The following is a 20,761-nucleotide window of genomic DNA, read 5'->3' as shown; positions in this document are numbered from 1 at the left end:
GCTGTGTTCAGGCTTTCTCAATTAGATAAGGAGCTATGTACTCCATTAAGTACTCTTATTTTATGTTTGGGATGTGTTAAACATTTTTTGTTTAGATAATAATTTGATCAACTAGACTTGAAATATCTGTGTCTGTTGCTTTATTATATATGTACCTGTATAGATTTACATATGAATGTTAGATGAAATCTCCAACTTCACACCACTTAAGATTTTAATTCCAGACTGAAGATCTAAAAGTGGTCACCAGGAACCCAAGAGTTGCTGAAAGAAATGTGTAGGAGCACAGTATTCCTATTAACAAACATCAGTACAAAAATTAAGATATGTGTATCATACTGCATATCATATTCAAACGTCAATATTCAAGCTGTCCCAAAACCTGATTAGCAGAGGGTAAACAAGCAAAGGGATCTTTTCCTGATTCCCATCCATACAAACTTCTGCCAACAAGCAAGCATTCATGAGGCCCTTAAGACACTGAACTCCACAGCATGAAGTTATACTTTCAAACACTTTCCCTTCCAGTATGGTTTCATTATATCTGGCCTCCACTAAGTCCACGTTGAGAGGTGCTGCCTTTGAGGAGAACAACTACTTCTATTTCTGTAAATTTACTATATTAGGCAATCTTGACTTACAAAACGCAAACCGATTATCATAAAAGGTAAAAGGAACTTGTTCATTTGGACAACTTCCTCCTTTCTATGTCCTTATGTGTTCCCTTTTTCATTCTCCCAGCACAGTCTTGTGTACTTTTTGTCTAGATGACCTGACGCAGCAGGTGCTCAACCTACAACTACCTTTGAGCAGGCACAAGAGAAATCAGTGAAATGCACCATGCACCACCAATTTGAGAGTTTGAGGTTTTCCCTTCATAGGCATCCAGCCTTTCACATCTACGAACACACACATTTACTTCAGTGTAATGTTAATCAATCTGGTATTACCCGCTAAAGGGAGAAGAGATTCTTTGTGCCCTTTTCCACTCCACTTCTCACTTCTACGTGCTCACAAAAGACACACCATCACTCAGGACTGAATTCTGAAATTGTGTAGGTGATCAGGATAAGGTGATCACAGACTCTTCTGTCTTCACAGTTATGAAATATTTCAGGTTAGGTCACAGTCTCATCTGGTTCATCTTGTGCTATCTTCTCCAAAATGTCTATCTCAGCCTTCACCAAACTACCTAGCTTCTTCCTCAAGGACAACACATCAGCTGCAAGCCCTGCATGGTTTTTAGACATCAGTAAGAGGCTTATACTAGTATATCAACTAGATTTTCAATCTTTATTTGACTCTCAGTTGCAGGAAAAAGTTGAGATCTATACATTCTCTTAATATTGATGCTAAGATGGGAGGACAAAGGGAAACCAGAGAAATTAGATTATTAGATTATACATTATATCACTAGCCAACAACTTAATCTGATTTCGTCTTTATTGGTGAACAGCGAAGCACAGTCAGTCCTCACTGTGGTTACAGAGACCTAGTGAACTTAAAAATCTTAAGCTTGGGATTCATTTGCCATAGTGATTTTTTTTCTCTTTAGCACTAGGTTTATCTCAGTCTCATTCTGAAGGTTTGGTTGGGTTTTTTTTGGTTTTGCTTTTTGTGTGTGGGGGAAAGGACAAAATTTTCCCTCCAAATAAAGCACAGCTTTAAAAGGGTAAATCTGCCAAAGCAGCTTATGTCCAGCATTGCTGGCAATCAGCCACCAATTCTGTCCAGTCACTGAGGAAAAAAGATTTCTGGAGAACAGATGATCAGCATCCTCTAGCACTGGTTTGAGATTGAATAAAAGAGGTCATGTAAATGCAGCATATGGCTTTCAGTAAGAAGCTATTGAGTTGTATCCTTAGATCTCAGCACCTCAGGTTAAATGTTTCTATGCCGAGATATAAATCTAGATGACAACGCCTAAAAAATAAACCAATAAACATTGCACATTATTAATTATATGCAAATATCAGCTATTAACAAGCTTTAAATTCTTTCTGCTTCTGGTTCTGCAGCAAAAAGGTAAAAAAAGTTGAAGTTTAGATAATGCTAAAATAACTCTCATCCAAGTAATTTCTTCATAAAAGATGTAATTAAATTGACAGTTTTGATCATGTAAAGGAACCCAAGCAATAAGTTTTACTAAAAGAGGCCAGGGAAAACGAGAAGGTAACAACTGACTAGACTGAAACTAGTCTAATTAGATGGAATCAGGGCTTCAAATTATCTGAAAACTGAAGTAATGACCTGGAAAACAGGGCCCCTTTCTCAGGAATGGAGAAAAAATGGAGGTACTTCTTTATAACAGGCTAATGAACAGCTCAGAACTCAGAACTTGTCCCCAGAGCAAGCGCAAGAGAATGCTTCAGGATCGGGGAAGCATAACTCAGCATCTACCCATCACCCAGTAATTAGCAAACAGTCAAATCCTGACAGAGAGCAGCAAGTAATGATGGTATAGACATTTTGATTGTACTCAGAACTAAAATTACTAATTCAGATGAAAGACTCCTCCTTTTTGAGTGTACAGATTTTTAAATAGAATACCCGAGACCGTAGTCAGAAATCTAGCTTTGATTTCTCACTGAGATAAGTCCTCAGAGGCATGCAAACATGCCTTTTGCTAGCAGATATTGTGCAGTGCCTCCACAATAAACTACGACAATAAAACCAAACTTTAGGACAAACATGCTCTTAGAACTTGATTGAGTGAGACAGTTCACAACCAATAACACAGTTAAAACTCTTGCCATGGTATTTTTTACGTTTAGAGATGTAAAGCAGTTTCTCTCTCCATTTTCATTTTTCAAGGCAATGTTATTGCTGTTCTCAATATCCAGTCTCCTTTCCTCACTATTTTTTTTCAGCAGTTCTACCTATCAGAAGGCTCTATGGGTACCTTTTGCTTTCACTTTTTCTTTCACTGCTACGTGTATTCTTATGTGTGTGTTTGTTCTGTTTCCTTGAAAACATTATTCATAGCTTTTTACCTAACTTTTAATTACAAGTATATCTTGCTGGTTGACGCAAAGGAAACATTAACAGACTTTTTTTTTTTTTGGTGAAATAGGCTTTTTCTCTTTAAGGCCATTTAATTTTCCACTCAGCTCCAATTTTTGTGCTTTACTCTTTCTCCTTTAGCAACAAAAAGCAGCGAAACGTCCAGAATTTTGATCAACCAACTCCAGCCTTTTCCTTCATTACAAAGAAAATTCAATGCACATTTTCATGTAAATCTGTTTATCTCTTTCTTTTGCATTACCTGTGACATTACCATAATTCAGCTTGGTACTTATAAACTTCATAACAAGCCTGTGAGAATAACCTGAGCTCCTTAACCACTGACACTAATGTTATGTTAATTAACCATGTCACTGAAGTCTACAAGAGAAATGGCATAGATTTCAGATTTGGTCTCATTCAAAGTATAAATCTGCTGGCAGTTTGCGTTTCAGTCGGAGAACAATAATTGTATTGTCATGCCTGTTGTTATAAATAGCTGCATATTTGCAACTATGAGGTTTGCCATTTTAACTATGCCAAGAATATATTTTTTTAAAAAAAAGCACTGCAGCCTATACAATTTCCAAAATGTTTGGTTACTAATATATAATAATGTAGAAAACTTGAAGAAAATATACTGTTGAAACTTACTGTATCACTCTTCAACATGCTGCTCAATGTGTAAATTGCAATTTTTAAGCCAAATTTCAATCTACTTCCTATTCCTGACACAGTTCCCACTATTTCAGGCCTTCAATAGGAACAACCAGCTATTAATAATAAACAGAAACAGCTATTAGTAGCTACTGGTAGGTACATGCACACCTGATACCCATTCGTAGATGAATGTACACCTGAATTGTAGTCCCAAAATAGAACTTAACCAACTCAGTAGAGTTTTAGGAACTGATTTATTCTTCCTGACTGCAGTAAAGGCCACGTTGCATCCTACACTTTCACAGTGGTGCGTGAGAATGAGCCCTTCCTCTGTTTCAGTTCCCATCTGGAAAGCGGTATTAACTATCCTTAGCACCCTTATAGGTCAAAATATGCTACTTCATTACATATTTGCATACCTCTTTCAAAATTTAAAAAAAAAAAAAAAAGAAAAGAAAAAGAAAAAAACCTTGACTACTTAAGAATTAGCTCAATGGCACACCATTATCTAATCTCATTCATAAATGTATGTCATTTCCTATTCAAATGTGAAGACGTCTTACTGATAAACATAAATACGAAGTGTAGTATTTTTGTGCAGACACAAGTTTCCCCAGGGAACACAGGATTTGAACGTGCCCAAGATCTCAAATACAAACACACAGAGACAGTGAGCATGAACTATTAGTCTCTTGGAAACTAGATGTAAACACAACAATTAACAGTTCATGATTCCTTTTATTTATTCAAATCACTTCTGGCAGTTGGTCATACCTCCAGCTTTCCTAGTAACCAGAGAAATGAAAAGACAGGCTCAGGATTATGAAAGAAGTATTATGCAATGAGGCTGTGTACAAGCTCACCAAAGTGTCCAAACAAAAGGTGATTCTGGAAAGCAAGACCAAGAAAGCAAATTATACAACTAAAGTCTTCTCCCTTCCACAGAACATTGTTATGGAGAAGCAGCAGATTTTCTGCTCCTGAGACAGTAAATGAATTTTTGTCTCTTTGGGAAGCAGAAGCTTTACAGTAAGATTCAGAGCTTTGTATTCAAAAAAGTTTAAAAGCAACAATTCAATCTTTCATTACAGCTATTGGTTTTTGGTAGGATGGATATGTATTTCAGAAGTGTAAACAACATTGTCACATGGCTTCACTTTTATATAATGGACATGGCACTAAAGAACAGAATTAGTAGTTCCAGGATAGCCCACTGACTTCAGCTCACAACTGCTGATAGATAATATTTCTAACCTTATTTATGTTGAGAGTACTAAATACATTTGCAAATAATAAATTTATAATTTCTAAATTTTTAATACCAATGAAGATTTTTAATCCACTCTATTTATATGTTTATGGATCAGATTATAAAGTATTTAAGTCTTTGAAGTTGAAGAAAGGCATCTAAAGAGGTAAAAAAATGCACTTCATGCCTTTTTACGGCAGTATCTATCTCTAGGTGCCCAAATGCCTTTTCAAATCTTATTCTTCCTGCAACTTCAGTAATGCAAAGAAGCCAGAAATCCAGGTTAATTAGCCTTATGTCCTGTCTAATCAGTATCAAATCAGGGTACGATTATCCATGTTTTATTACTGTGACTCACATCTGCTAACAAAGCTTTATGCCCAGAAGACCTCTGCTAACACAGCAGCTCAATCACATTTGCTTTTTCACTGATTTGTGACTGGTCATTGGATGATGTCACCTCTGTCTCTCTTGTCCACAGACTTGACAGGTTACCTCACCCCACCATGGCCTGAGTTTCTGTGACAACGCACTCCACTAGGCAAAAAAATACAAGCTGGGTTGCGAATCTCAGTCCTTTCCCAAATATTTCTCTCCTCACTTGGATGGGAGCACAAGCTTTGTGTCTTCCATTAAAAGGTATTTCTTGTCCTTCCCACTGTAACAAGGCACATCATCTTCACCCCTCTGTGAACAGAACTGCAGCATCCAGGCTGCAGAGCAGCACTCCAGTACGTAGCCAATCCAATTAATAACAGAGAATGGTTGGGCTGGTACAGTCACTGGCTAAATAGCTCACAACTGTTGTAATTGGTGATGTTGATTCTCTATTCTCTTCTGAAAAACCACATAGTGTTTCTGAAACACCCAGTGGAGCCAAACAGGTGGTGTTACTCATCATCGTTGTTAACAGGAGGCAAGTAAGAGAGAAAATTCATCTGTATCTGCAACTACTAAACAAGCATCAGTTTGCAGTCTCGGTTCTGACTCAGTACCAGGAACGGCTGTACCACTTGAACCTGGAAAAGTCTAAGGATGGCTTGGCAAATGAGACAATAAAATAGAAACCCTGGCCAAAACAAACAGAATGAAAAGATGGGCCTTTACACAAACTCAGCTGTAATAATTATTTACTTTAATTTACTTGGGAGAATGAAAGGACAGTTCAAAAACTGAAATTACCACAAACAACCATAATTTCTTATTAACAGTCAACTCTGAAAACCACAGTCTCCATTCCTAAGACAGCTTTTTTTCTTTTTCCATCTATTAGGCACTATAAGCAAGTAAATATTTTGCTTTGCTTTGCTACACTGGCTTCACCTCATATCTTCTTGAATACTGTGATCTTGTACGTAAGGTGGTTTCTTTTTTTTCCCTCCAAGACCGGAAAGCTAACAGTAATACTCTTCACCTACTATTGCTGTTGTAGTTCATTCCCTTCACCTTATGAAAAGAAGATTTTTCCTTTGTTTTAATGAGCTTAAGATAAAGCCTTTACAGAACAGCTGCTGCATTTACAAGGTCTGGAAGCGAGCGGCTTTCTCGCAATAGTGCCTTGAGTAAAGATGTGCAGAAAGTCCACATCGACATAAGGTCCTTGGCACTGTATGGTGGAGAAGCTGTACCTCTCCAGGTACACCACTGATAACCTCCAAGAAAGCTGGTGGAGGCATGACAGCCTATGCAGTTATGACAAGCTACACCAGCTGCCCTGTATGAGTAACATATAGAAAGCATAGGAATGCTACACCGCATTTGTACAGGCCTTTGGCATCTCTGAAAGGGGAGGATGAATTTTCCCTGGGAATTAAACTGGCATAGCTAAAAAGCTAATCAGTGATTTGCGTAAACTAAATTGTAACTCATTCCACAGCAACAGCGACGTAGATACAAGATGTTATTAAATGTTCCAGATATATCTCACATCAGGGTGAACACAATGACAGTCTTTAGCTTAGAGATTCATAGGTTTTGCAGGTTTGTGTGACAAGCCTAACAGTGTTATAAAAAGATTACATACATTCTCCATAGACACTTAAACCAATGTGCATCAGTGAGGGCATAATCCTCTTAGAAGTACTAAAGACTATGTAACAAATACTGAAATGGAATTATAAAAGGTCTGGTGAAATTATAGTAAAAGAAGTTTCATGAATTATGTCTCTTAGTACGTTAATGTTTACATTCCATGTAATGAAATGCCAAAAAACATTCTACAACACTGGACGTTAACAGCAATGATTCCTCAGCAGTGGGAGCATGAGAGACAGATGAAGCAGAGAGAGAGGGGAGAGCAGGCTGAGGTGGGGGGGCTTGGCCTCCAGGCAAGCTGTGCCAGGGCTGGGCTGGATGGAGCCCAAGAGGAACCATCCTCACTGTGTAGTAACCTGGCGTTAATCCTTCTTCCACGCTTACCTGGAGGTTACTCATCCTGAAACACTGGGATGCCGTTCTACTAGATCCCTAACAGTTCTGATATTGAATTAAAATAATCAACTGAGAACCCAAAATAAACCAGGATCTGTTTCAATAGACAGGACGGAGGTTAGCTTTTACAATTAGTCTTAGTTCCTTCACACACCTTTTGAAAAGAACATTACATGTGGGCTGGCCACAAATTAAAGTCTATTAATAAATGAGAAAAATAAAACACACACCCCAAAAAAACAAGCAACCAGAATTTGACTATAAATGTTGGCTGTGTAATTAAGTAATCAGTTATAACTTCCTATAAAATGTAATGTATTTCAAACATCTCTTCTTAGCTTACTGCTGAGAAATAAATTCCAAAGAGCCAGGGGATTTTTGGGTGGTTTGGGGTTTTTTTTTTGGTTTTGGTTTTTTGTAGGGTTTTTTTTTTCCCCTTTCTTCTTTTTTAAATAGACTATTGGATTCTTAATAGGTTGTTGACACTTCCCTCATAAGGCTCTTTCTCATTTTAGATGAAAGACAGAACAAGTAGCCTGTTTTCTTACACACAATAATAGACGATTCACTTGGATACACACAACTACCATCTAAAAAACCTCAGTGCGAGTCTAAAATTAGAATTCTGTGATATGACTCACAAGGAGAAGCTTTGTGACAGAAACTAGGATATTTTTAAGCAAATGAAATCTAAAGTACAAAATAAAAACTGCATTCTAGAAATAGTCTATGGGATAAATTGCTAATAATTGTTAGGTGTTTTTTTTTTTATCTGTGTGTTTTATCTACCTTCAAGTATGTTCTCTGAAGTATATTATCATTCTGATAATTAAAGGTGGTGAAGCTTCTGATTTCCACAAAAGGGCAAAAAAGGATTACAGGAAAACAGTAGAACTTTCTCACTGAAATATTTTGCCTTTATACTACAGAAGTGTCTACGTCAGTATACAAGCATGGCCAGCAATAGTTCTCCTACAAAACTATTTTAATGGTTATTAATTAGTAACTAAGGCCAAGAGATATGTCCTTCTGCAATTTTCTGTTCCTCTAGTATTAAAAAACAACTGAGGTGGCATTCCAAAAGGGAGGGTTATTTATGATGATGACAACAATTTGCCATGTTTAAATGTAATAATAATACACCGAAATGTACACGATGCATTGCAGGAAGATACTACAGCTCAACTGTGAGAAGATAAAGCTTAATTTTTCAAGCCTGCAGTGTACTCTAATACAAACAGGAAATGATTTAGAAGTCACAAAACTGACAAATGAAAAATATCATAACCTGCACAGAAAAACTGGAGTTCATAATACTTCAAAGATATTCTGCTTCCTGATATCCTCAACCCAACACTATTACTGAAATCCCTGTCTGTCTAGCGGGTGTCAGAATAGAGGGGGTGCTCTCAAAAATACTCATCACTGTAATATTTTGCTTCTTAAAATTTTTTATCTTCACTAAACCCTCAAAATTGACACGTTATTGTTCCTATTTAGAATTCCTGAAATACCTCCCCTTTCACACCAGTAACAAATATGGCAGATGTTATTTTAAGATAAAGTTAACTGAAAACAGTTTTTGAACCTCAGACAGGGACTTATCACAACCAACGTTAAACAGCTGCAGCGTGGATGCCTACATATGAACTTGTCAAACTAGAATGAGCAGAGTGGAGCTGTTGAAGACAGTTTCATATAAAACACAAGTCGCCTGACATATTTTGGATATCCACGATATTTTAGAAGGACCATTTTTAACCACTGCCTGTAAAGTGAACCAAGGAGGATTTTCCTCTTGCATTGTACCTCCTGCATTGTCTAATGAATCCTGTCCTCAGTGTTTTAATAGTAAAAAACGAGAAGAATTTCAGTTATTGAACCGTGTTCCTCCAGAACCAAATGAAAGCAATCTCAGTATGAGACACTACCACGTCAACGATTTTTTGCACTAGATACATACTTTGTCCCAGATTAAAACTGTAAAAATATGTTGATTTTTCTTAAGTAGCAATTCAAATGCAAATATATGTTTGACATTTATATCACCTGTATGACCTTTAGTGTTTTTTATCCTGGTTGACCACCAACCAAGTGGAAAGAGGAGCACAGATTAATTTGCCAACCTGTTAGAACTGTGCTGTGATCATCAAGAGTGCAAGCAAGGAAAAAAAGCAAATAGAAATGTGTTGATTTGGGGAGAAAAAGCAGTACAAAAGTAAAAGCAATGAGATGATGATGTTGACTTTAAAAACAAAAAAATTATTTTAAAACACTAACGTGGAATTTGTTAACAAAGGAAAAACTCTAAAAACCAAACAAATGCTGCACTCAACAAATGCTTCATTGCACAGACTGACCCAGGACTGTGTTAGAATCATAGAATCATAGAATGGCTAGAGTTGGAAAGGACCTTAAAGATCATCTAGTTCCAACCCCCCTGCCATGGGCAGGGACACCTCTCACTAGAGCAGGTTGCTCAAAGCCCCATCCAGCCTGGCCTTGAACACTTCCAGGGATGGGGCATCCACAACTTCCCTGGGCAACCTGTTCCAGTGTCTCACCACCCTCACTGTAAAGAATTTCTTCCTTATATCTAATCTAAATCTCTTCTCTTCCAATTTAAAAGCATTGCCCCTTGTCCTGTCACCACTCTTCCTGACAAAGAGTCCCTCTTCAGCTCTTCTGTAGGCTCCCTTCAGGTATTGATAGGCTGTTATAAGGTCTCCCCGGAGCCTTCTCTTCTCCAGGCCGAACAACCCAAGCTCTCTCAGTCTGTCGTCATAGGAGAGGTGCTCCATCCCTCTGATCATCCTCGTGGCCCTCCGCTGGACCCGTTCCAACAGGTCCATGTCCTTTCTGTTCTCATTGAGGAGGACACAAAATGAAAGCTAACTGCAGCAAAAAAACCCTGTACCGTCATATGGTTCCTTTCACAGAGATGCTTATTGCTCTATATGTGACAAAACTTTCTGATACAACATGATACCTAGAATTCAGTGCAGATTTTAGTCATGTGTACTACTAGTTAAATGTTTCGTCATTTTTCTCCTATGGTTTTGCAACGTCTACAGGTAGCTCCGAACTTGTCTCTGCCAGTAATAGATCAGATTATTACTATCAGGTACCCAGGAGAGAAGAGACCTGAAGTGGATTCTTGCAGGACTTGTTTCCACATGCATAAACCAGAACTAAATACTTCTAGCAATGGTGATTTCACAGCTAGCCTTAGCAACTTTCCTTATCCAATGTTAACTAATGTTTAACCTGAATACCTTTGGCTGCAGCCTAACCTTTTCACATGTTTTTGTTGTAGTAAATGAAAACACTCGATCTCTTTTCTCATTCTTTTTTACTCTTTAATGACTTCCTTTTCAGCTGTGATGTTTTTCCAGCTGTCTTAACCTTCACACATAAATCTTATATTTCAATATTTTGTTCTGAAGAAATAACTTAAATTTTCTCACACTGAAAAAAAAATATATATATATATTTAAATCCTGCTTGAATTCCTCCCATTAACTAACACATGGGCTACAAGACTGTTCAGATTCCCAAGTCATCATTTAGATTTACTTGGCCTTCAGGTCATAATAGTCTACACTGTCAATAGAGTCAAAAGAGTCTATTTTCCCTTAACACACTGGCAATATGTAATGAATTGCCTAAGTTACAAGATTTACTCACCAGAGAGACTAGTAACTTACACTAGCATCTTTTGTAACACTAGCATCTTCCAAATCCAGGAAAGCCGCAGGAATCAAGCTGGGACGTTTCAGAGAGTGAAAGATTGCAAAGAAAAGGCAGCAGCACCAGGACTACATGGAACCAGTATACACCAGCAAACTGGGCAGAAGGAAACCTTAACCGGGGCAGTCTTTGTAATATTGGAGTAAAACTCAACTGTGCAAAGTGCACAGTGTGCCCCTCCTGACCAACTACACCTTTTCAATCTCGCTCACATTTACAAATATGAAGCTGCAGTTTGATTGCACAGATGATAAAATGGTAAATGGCACTGAAAGGGGAGATCCTGCCATTTGCCCTTTTGCCAGGAGCTCACCTGACCTCTACAAACCAATTTTCAGCTGGTTCAAGTCTAAGGTAAGAGGAGAAAGAGCACTGGTGGAAAAAGAGTTGGGAACACGCATGCAGTGAAGCTTTCAATAGCAGGTATGTGTTAAATCAGCTAGCTTAATGTTAAACTGTGGCTCTTGGTATTGTTGACTTAGAAAACAACCAAAGGAAAAGACAGATGAAGGTACATATTAACAGAGTGCCTATCAGCTAAATAGGAAAAAAAAAAAAATCTGTTTGATTAATGGCTACTGCTAGCATGGCATGGAAAAGAAATGCTAGGATGTAGAAGAAAGGAAAAGAAGAGCCAAAACTTAAGCTGGGGGGGTGGGGGAGGAAGGAAGGACAATCCAGAAAAAAACCCAACCCACAGCATTCTGTGAATAGTGCTAATATAAGGCAGGCATTAAAATTACAGATGACACTCAGTTGTACATAAAACAAGGACTGGACTTTAAACTACTTTGACCTGTGTGTATTGAAGCTTTTCAGGAGTGTGTGATTATTAGAAACAACTATGGTTCCTTTCCATCATAATGTGCCTTCATGAATGACCACGTTGCTTGCTTTCCCACCATAGCTCTTCCTGCACTATGGAGTCTCTCTACAGGAAAAGCCCAAGACTCCCACAAGCCAAAATGAGTTTAAGAGCCTTATAGAAACAGTGGTGCAACTCAGAACCTAATAGAAGATTGATAAAAATTTTTTTATGCTTTCATACCATTTGTAGAAGGTTTTTTTAAGACCACAAAGTGATTGTCTTGTAACAGTATATTGTTTAAACACCTGCCTTAGGTTGCATTAGCTCCTGTAGCAGTCATGCCACCATTTATGTCCCTGAAAGCCTGAATTGTCTGACCCAGGTGGGACAGACCTGGCAACCACTGAGGACTGAGCAGGGTAGCTGCCGTTAGAGTGAACACTGAGGGAAGGATAAGCAGAAGCTGTTGAAAAGATGCCACATTCAGCTAAAGGTATGCATCTAGCAGAAGTTTGAGATGGCTTCTGTGGATTTATACCTACCATACCAGTTATGATTAACCTTTCCTCAAAGATGCCCCCCGCTCCCATTTAAAGTAGTAACACCACTCTTTCCTGCAACCTTTGTCTATATAGGTTATAAAATTCCCAGAATTAAAATATAATAGGAAGGATTTTTTCTTCATAAACATGCCCTTATTTATTAAAATTCAAGTGGCAAGGGATCATCTCCTTCTGGAGAGGCATGTCTCTCTCCCTTGAATGCAGACTGAGCTATAATGAATAGCCCTACGTCTCAATTTTCATTAGCATGACAGGGATGAAGTTAGAGACGATCAATCTTATTCTCAATGCCCACCTCTCTCCTGTGCCCTGCCTGACCCAGAGTAATGGAGTAGATCTTCCATTCTTCTGGGCAGAGAGCACAACACTACAACAAACCTTTGTCCGGGCACCACAGGGTAAAACAAGTTGCATTCACACTTGCATACAAACTCACAGCCCAGCAAGCTGCACATCTTTATGATTGTTTATCCCAAGTAGATTTCTGAGGCAGCAATACACTGTCTTATTAAAAGACTTGAACGTTTAGAGTGTATTGCAAGTGTCATAATCACCAAAGGGAAAGGGCTTGATTTTTTTTTTTTTTATTAAAAAAAACCCAAACACCCCAAAACAACACCAGAACCAACTTTGTTGCTCTCTGACGGTTTTTAGGAGAGGCGATATAATTGCATTCATTTGCAGTACGTACCGCAGAGATTTCAAAACTGGTGTTGAGAATCCCAGTGAGGAGTAGTATTTTCCTGGTGTTTCCTACACTCTCTCACCACAAACACTTACTGGAAACCTGTGAGGTGAATATGAGACAACAATGTGGAGGAGGGAGCACAGCTTGCTTTACCTTTCTCCTTCATTCCTGACAAATTCCCAGCACTGACACTTGCAGCCCTCACTGACAGTGTCACACAAGAAGAACTCTCCTGCCTCAGCTTACAGCCAGGTGCAAAAGCAGGTGTTGTAAAGCACAACTGCTGCTCGGCACTAACTGAGGATTCCCCCAAACCATATCCATTCCTGTCACACTCGGAACGCTGTCAGTTCCACTCTCACCTTGAGCTACACACCCAACTCCAACTGCACAGATTCTGGGCTACCACGCAAAGATGCCAAGAAATATCTCGGTGTTCCTACGTCTGTATGCAGTCCTATTTCAGTTGACTATAATTTCTGAAAGGTATAACAACCTTAATTGACAAGGGCTAAGGTAGTCACAGTGCAGATTGCCTGCTCATCCATAATGCAGAGCTACAGACTAAAAAAAGACTTAGGCTCCAAACACTCCAGTCTTGGCACAGGTGAAGTATTTATTGAAATAGTGCTTCTGCAGCAAAACTCAGATCCCAGCAATACCAAGCTGAACTGACTTCATCTGAGAAGAAAAGACTCCAGTTATAGGTATGACTTCAAACTAACACGCTGATAAATTTGCATTTAGTTCATGCATTTTCTCCTAATATATCTTCACTTAAAAGGTCGCTTAATTATTCTTGCCTAATTTACAAAAAGAAAAAACCCATAAACATACAGCTGACCGAATTATACATTGGATTTCTACAGAGCAAGATACACAAAAATGAAAAAAGATTATGTAAAAAACAAAACAAATTGCAAATAAACATAACAGCCATTTTGTTGGCAACAGCTTTATGTAGTAACTTTCTAAACACCTCTAACAATTTGATAATTAATAGTCCACATGCTCTCTAAATATCTCCTATAGCATCGTCTTTACTCATTGCTTCAGAGTACCAGGCTGGATAATCTTCTCTGATCCTGTCCTTTGCCTTCATAACCTTCGAGCACTTCTACCATTTCTCACATGCATTTCTTCATATTCCTCAGTAGGGCACTCAGTTTCATACTTATTTAATTTCTTGCTTCAAATATCTATTTATTTTTTTCTCTGGAATCCTTACTGAGAACCTGACTTCTTTTAAATATATCGTACAGTCAGGTACATAGATAATGCACTAAGACCCCTGCCTGTTCTGTGAGTGATGTTGCCTCACTGTACCCTTGCACCCCCTCATTCATTTGTGTCTACCTGGAGCATCTTAGCCTAATGTTTAAATCACAGGTTTTCTGTGCAGAGCATATTTCTTCACTTTATGGGCACTTTGAACAACCATTGAACAGCCATTGTCCAAGATTGCAGCCCAAGAATTGGCAGACACAAATAAAAATAGCAAGGAAAAAGACAATGACTATACTAAAGTCTGCAGTACATCAAACAGGAGTATTTTGGAGTTGGAATAGTGCTGTTGTGGGCCCAAATGAGACAGACTCTGCACCTTTATGTATTCTCATATTAATCTACTAAGCCTAAATGCATGCTTGTTGTATCTAGTGGCTGGGAAGCTGAGTTCAGATATCCCAAACTGAAAAGCAATAAACGGAAGGAAAAGCCATGGGATGATAAAGTTTCCAGATTTAGAAGATGCAGAAGGGGGCAGCAGGAGTTCTGTGCTTATAAGCTTTTGTTGAAGCCAGTGGAAGCTGGTGTGTAAAGAAAGGAAGAGGTCCGGGATTTATGATTAAGTTTAAAAGTTAACAGGACTGAAACCTACAGCCACACTCACAACTTGTTTCTAGTCAATAGCAACATTGGAACAAAAATAAGCATTCTCAAGGCAAGCTTTTAGTTGCAGCATTTAGGCGTATAACTTCTAAAACAAAATTAAAACAATAACTTTATTTAATAATGCTTTATTATAAGAACTTAAAAAAATGAATACTCAATGAATACTGCAAAGATATCCTGTGATATGTTATCTAAAAGGCCACCAACTTTAGCACTAATAATTCGCTCATTGACATATGAACTCTTCAATGCTTAACCATATAACGAGGTACAGTTCTCCTTTGAAGACAGCAAGTATTGATAAACTAATAAACATTAGTTTATTGGTACAGCAGATCTACCTGTAGACTTCAGAGCTGAGAAGAGGATGGATTAAATTTCTATTCTCTTTCTCTGAGAAAACTGCTGCCCAATCAGGTCATGTGGGAGAAAGAGAACCAAAGTCCCATAATCTTCAATTCAGTGTCCTGTCCCATGGATCCACCTTCATAATACCAGCTGCTTTTAAACACCACTATTAATGCTATACCAAAGGATTCATATAATCAGAGCCCTTCAGATATTTACTGGAAAATATTTGTAGTGTAAGTTTAGAACAGTTATTAAACTTCAGAAATACTGTCCTGTGTACTACAGTAAAAAAACATTTTTTGGTTTTTTAAAAACCAAAAGGAACCTCCATTTATGAATGGATGGCAGAAGGCTCCAGCCCGAGTCAGTCTCTTACCTTGAAGTCGTTGCATGACATTGGCAATATCTCTAGACCTTGCCCCTAATCGGGATGAGGCCATGATGTCTTTGTGGTGAGTCCAATTCCCTTCACAAAAGTCTCTCTCCAAGCTGCTGACCTCGATGAGATGAGGATCTCAGATGGCTTCCTTCAGCATGCAGCCCTCAGCCCTGGCACACCATGCCTGGGGCACTCGGACGCCTCCGGCCCAAAACCAGCCCTCACAGGGCCGGGGAACAGCACTGGTGAGTAACCTCAGCACCTAAGAAAGAAAGCACCAAGGCTTAGAGGAAACTTCTACCATCTCTGCAAGAGTAAGAACCCTGAGTCTTAATAGCTGTTTTAACACGTAAAGAGTGGTATGTTCTGTGCATACTGTACACCCCAGCCAGAGACACAATTAATGCTGAAAGCTTACTTGGCAATCATCAGCAGAATGAAGCTGCAAAAACAAATCATTAAAAAAAAACCTGGCAATGCACCAGAAATCAATGCCTTCCTGAGGATGCTTGTGGATGTTGTTTTAGAAATAACAATAATGTTATACATATTAAAAGTAATACTGTAATACTTCTTATTGTAAATAACATCAGGCATAAAGAAGGATAAATGAAGCCACTTGTAAAATCCAAAAGCTGTACAACTCTGATTCTATTTCACCATGCTAGGAAGGAGTGCGTAATAGTAACTCATTGATCAGGATAATCCCTAACTCCACCGGACTGTGTGATCTAATCTGAAATATTGAGATTCACATTCATTATTATGAAGTAAAATTGAAATTACTTTCCTTTTCCAGTGCACTGTGTTGTTGTTTTTTTGGGTCATTTAACACCAAAAGCGTGAACTAGAACAGTTACATGAACTTAACACTGTTGTAACTATAAAATGACCTATGTGACCATAAATCTGGTCAAAAAAACCCCATAAAACTAGTTTCTTCAGATAATGGTATCAATAACATATTATCTTCTGAGGAAGAAGTACATGTTGTGTATGAATGCAACTGTTTCCCTGTTAAGAAAAAACTGAGCATATATACATGAAGAATAATTGTATTCATACTACACACACTGGGTGCATCCCAAATTTTCAGGATTATACACAGTTGATCAATATCACAAATATGAGTGGGTTCATTGGAGCTGTGCACATTCCTCTTTTCCCGGCCCCATGGTCTGTCAGAGAGTAGAGTCCTCCAACATCAGGCAGACAAGCCTTTAGGCTGCAGAGCTTTAGGCACGCTGAAGCATCCCAAAGGAGCTGTGTCAACATCTAAGGGCTGCCAGAGGAAATCACGTTTCATCATTTCCTTTTCTGACCCTTCAAACCGTGCCTGACCCAAGGGACTCCCTGCTTTCCCTCTTACTGCTGTTTTTATTGTATGTTTACCTTGTATTTTGGATACGTAAGCGGTGCTCAGGTCAGCAAACCCAAGCTCGTTGTAAATTAGTAGAGCTGAGGGCAGCACAATTCTGATGGATCACGGTACAGAATAGACTGTAAAGTCCACACATGTGCACAGGCGTGGCCAGACCAGTAGGTACCAACACCTACTCCAGCCACATTACCGGTCTTTTTGCATACATCTACACTTTGCATAAGACATCTGGGTTTTCATACGCCTTCTCTCTTCCCATGTGTGCCTACTCTCTCCCTTCAGGGGCCTCCTCCCTTCCCACCTTCCAGGCTTTGCCCCTCACCCTTCTCAGGGTGCACAGAGACTCTCCATATCAATCATGATTTCCCAAATGTGGAAAGGTACCCTGGCAGCTAGGAAGCCTCACCCTTGCCACAGCTAGGCATAAGAAGGTGCCACCATTGCACCTCTCAGCTGCAAGGCTAGTTGGGGCTGATGGTCCCCTGGCATTGCTGAATCTCCACATAGAGCATCAGCAACCAGAGCTCTCTTCCACAGCTTACACCAAAGAGCACCCAACTTGGTGGACGGGGAGGAGGAGGAGGAGGTTTCCTGTTGCCCATGCTCACATAGGTCAGCTTGGTGAACTTCGCTTCTTTTGTGATATTTAAATGAAACATCACATTTTCTAACCCCATCCAAACCAGAAATATTTGTAACAAAGTGGGTTAAATGAAGCCTTGTTTCTGCAGCAGTGGCACTGTTAACATTTTGAGCAGTAATGTAAATGAGGTACAGCAACTTTTAATAGCAAGCTGCTAGACTAATTGTCGGGCAGAGATAAGGGGTATTAAAAATGCCTCGTCTGACTGGTTTTTGGCTAACAGCAGTAATGTTATCAGAATACCAACCCACTAGCACCGTGACAGAGCTGGTGTAAACCAGCTGTACATCAGCAGATTTACAGGAGCTGTGGAAGATGCTGATCCAACTCCAAGTTAGAAGTGTCTGGGAAATTGTAATGAAGATATATATTCAATCTACTCATACAGCAGGCTGAGTCACTGTGCAGCAATAAAGGGCAGACTTGCAATTAATAATTTATCTAGCTGATATTAAATTATATGCTGCATAAGAAGAATCTGTGGTTCTAAATACGGCTCCTCATTCAAAAGCTCCTTTCCAGGCAGTGGGAATTAACTCGTATAAAGAAGATACTAATTTACTACAGGTGGGAAGAAAAGATTCTCATGTGCACAGTCACCTCCACAGGCAGAAAACCACAGCTCAGACATCAGCAAAATAGATGAAACTAAGCTTCATGCACCCTTCTCACCTGTCTTCAGCCAGCATCTAAAACTCCACAGAACAAGAAACCTACATGCACGGTCAGCTATTCAATGTAATATGGAGGGGAATCTTCTCCTGACTTCTACAAATAGGTAAAGTCTGCAACAACACATCATCTTTTCTTACTGAAAGATTATACTTTCCAGATTTGTAAACGTTAACATCTTAATTAAATATTCTCATACCTGTTATACAAAATCATTTGTAATAAATGGAATGACATTTTCATTTCAGTCCCAGACATAAAGATGTATCTTCAGATGGATATGCTTTCAAAATTCACAGATTTTAAAAAAGTGTATGGTTTAAATCTCATAAATCTTAGCCTGAAATAAACCTAAAGGACTATATGAGCTATTCCCTGCCTTAGCATTCAACAGGTGATTATTCATTAATTTTTTAGTCTGAATATACAGGGAATTAATACACAAGGGTGAAATGGAATGGTTTTGCATATAAACGAGATAATTTTTTTATTACATTTGCCACTTATCTGGATTTGATGGATAAAGTTATACTGACAGCATTTTCTTATATTCATCTAAAAACAGAGTACTGGAATATTAAAAGAGGAAACATGAACTTCTCTCATATAAAAGCCATTAGGCCTAGCAATCTCCTACAGCAACATGCAGTTTACAATTCTCTGGATTGTATTGTTTCTCTGTTTAAATGCCAGAAAAGGAGGATGTCTGTTCTATGGAAGAGACAAGAAACCACTACATCTATTAAGGGCTAACTTTTCTAGGCCCCCAGTGTAATTCTCATCTTTTCATTTCTCGGAAGTGCTTTGAGTTATCTGCAATTAAAAAGAGAATATATTTTCTTTTTATTGGTAAATAAGCAGAGTACCAATGGCAAGACCAGGTTGTATTTTATCTTTTAGTTCTTAAAGGTTATAAAACATATTAAAGGAAAACAGATGTGCCTGTCAGCAGTGGGGATCCAGAAAACCAGAGGGATGTCTGCAAAGTTCAGAGAGCTTATAAGGTGTGCAACAATGGCTGAAGCCAAACCTTACCAAAAAAGGGTAGAAAATTCTCTGACTGTCCTTCACGTTGGCTCAAATTGCAGATTCCCACCACACCAGGCTGATGCCTGGGGAAGATCGCTACTGATGTGAAAGCATGGTTGTACTGGAAAATAGAGTTTTAGACTTCTAAGACTTCTATAAACCCCCATTATAGCAGTATGGGCTAAAGAAACTCCAGACAAACAAGGATAAACGCAGATAAATTAAGATATTGATGAGAGCAAGAAATGGACAGGTGGCAGGCAGTGAAAGGACTATTTCTAATCTGGGATGTATAAAAAAGAGAGGACAAAAATCAGAGTAATAAATTCAAGGAACTCTTGCAGCTAGAAGCTATTTTCAAATGCTACACAGATATAAGACATACAATGGAATAACTAAAATAACTCTAGCACATGAACTGAACAGAATCCCAGGAACGACAGAAATAAGGTCAAGCGTTGGAGCACCATTATATATTAACAAAGGGGCAGACTTCCCTCGGAAGAAACAGTGGTACAGAACTGATCAAGTCAAAAAGCACTTCCAGGAAAGGATTTCCAAGTACGGTGTACTGCTGTAGTGCTAGAGGTCCACTTTGATCCACAGGTACTGTTTCTGAACAGTAAGAGATCTTTGAAATGCCACCAGAGTGATAAATGCTGCTGAAACGTACATGATCCCATGAGACAACAGTGACCCAAATGTCAATCAGGAATAAGTGATTCCCATAAAGTAGGAACCAGAATTTTCTGGAGGTCAAAACAGCAATTTTCAACATCAAATAATCACAGAAGATTACAGTGTCTCCCCTGCGAAGCAGACTGGGGATTTCTTTAAATCCAAGGTCCAGTAACTGTACACCCGTACAGTGGAGAAAAAAACTGCTCCAGACAAAAATGGAAAAGCCATGACTCAGAAATAAGTGGGCAGAAATGAAGGATGAGAAGTGAAGAGCTCTGCATCGGTATGTGCTGTCTACAGGGATGGAGAGAGACATGCTGAAAGACCAGCTGAGTTAGACTAAGGAAGTAAAGATGGTAAGCAAATGGTTATTAGCCAGATGAGTAAAAACAAAGTAGGAAATAAGATCAAGTGGAGATTAATTTGCCTCAGTTAGTATTATACTGATTTTTCCACTGAAGATAATTCTGATAGACAAAGGCACAGCAGAAATGGAAACAGCATCATCTGAAATAAAAGTTAAAAATTGGAGAACTTGATGAAATTCATCCCAGGATACTGAAAACTTGATGAGTTAACTG

This window comes from Numenius arquata, chromosome 2 (genome assembly GCF_964106895.1).
Source record: "Numenius arquata chromosome 2, bNumArq3.hap1.1, whole genome shotgun sequence".
NCBI lineage: Eukaryota > Metazoa > Chordata > Aves > Charadriiformes > Scolopacidae > Numenius > Numenius arquata.
Note: the sequence above shows the minus strand (reverse complement) of the source record.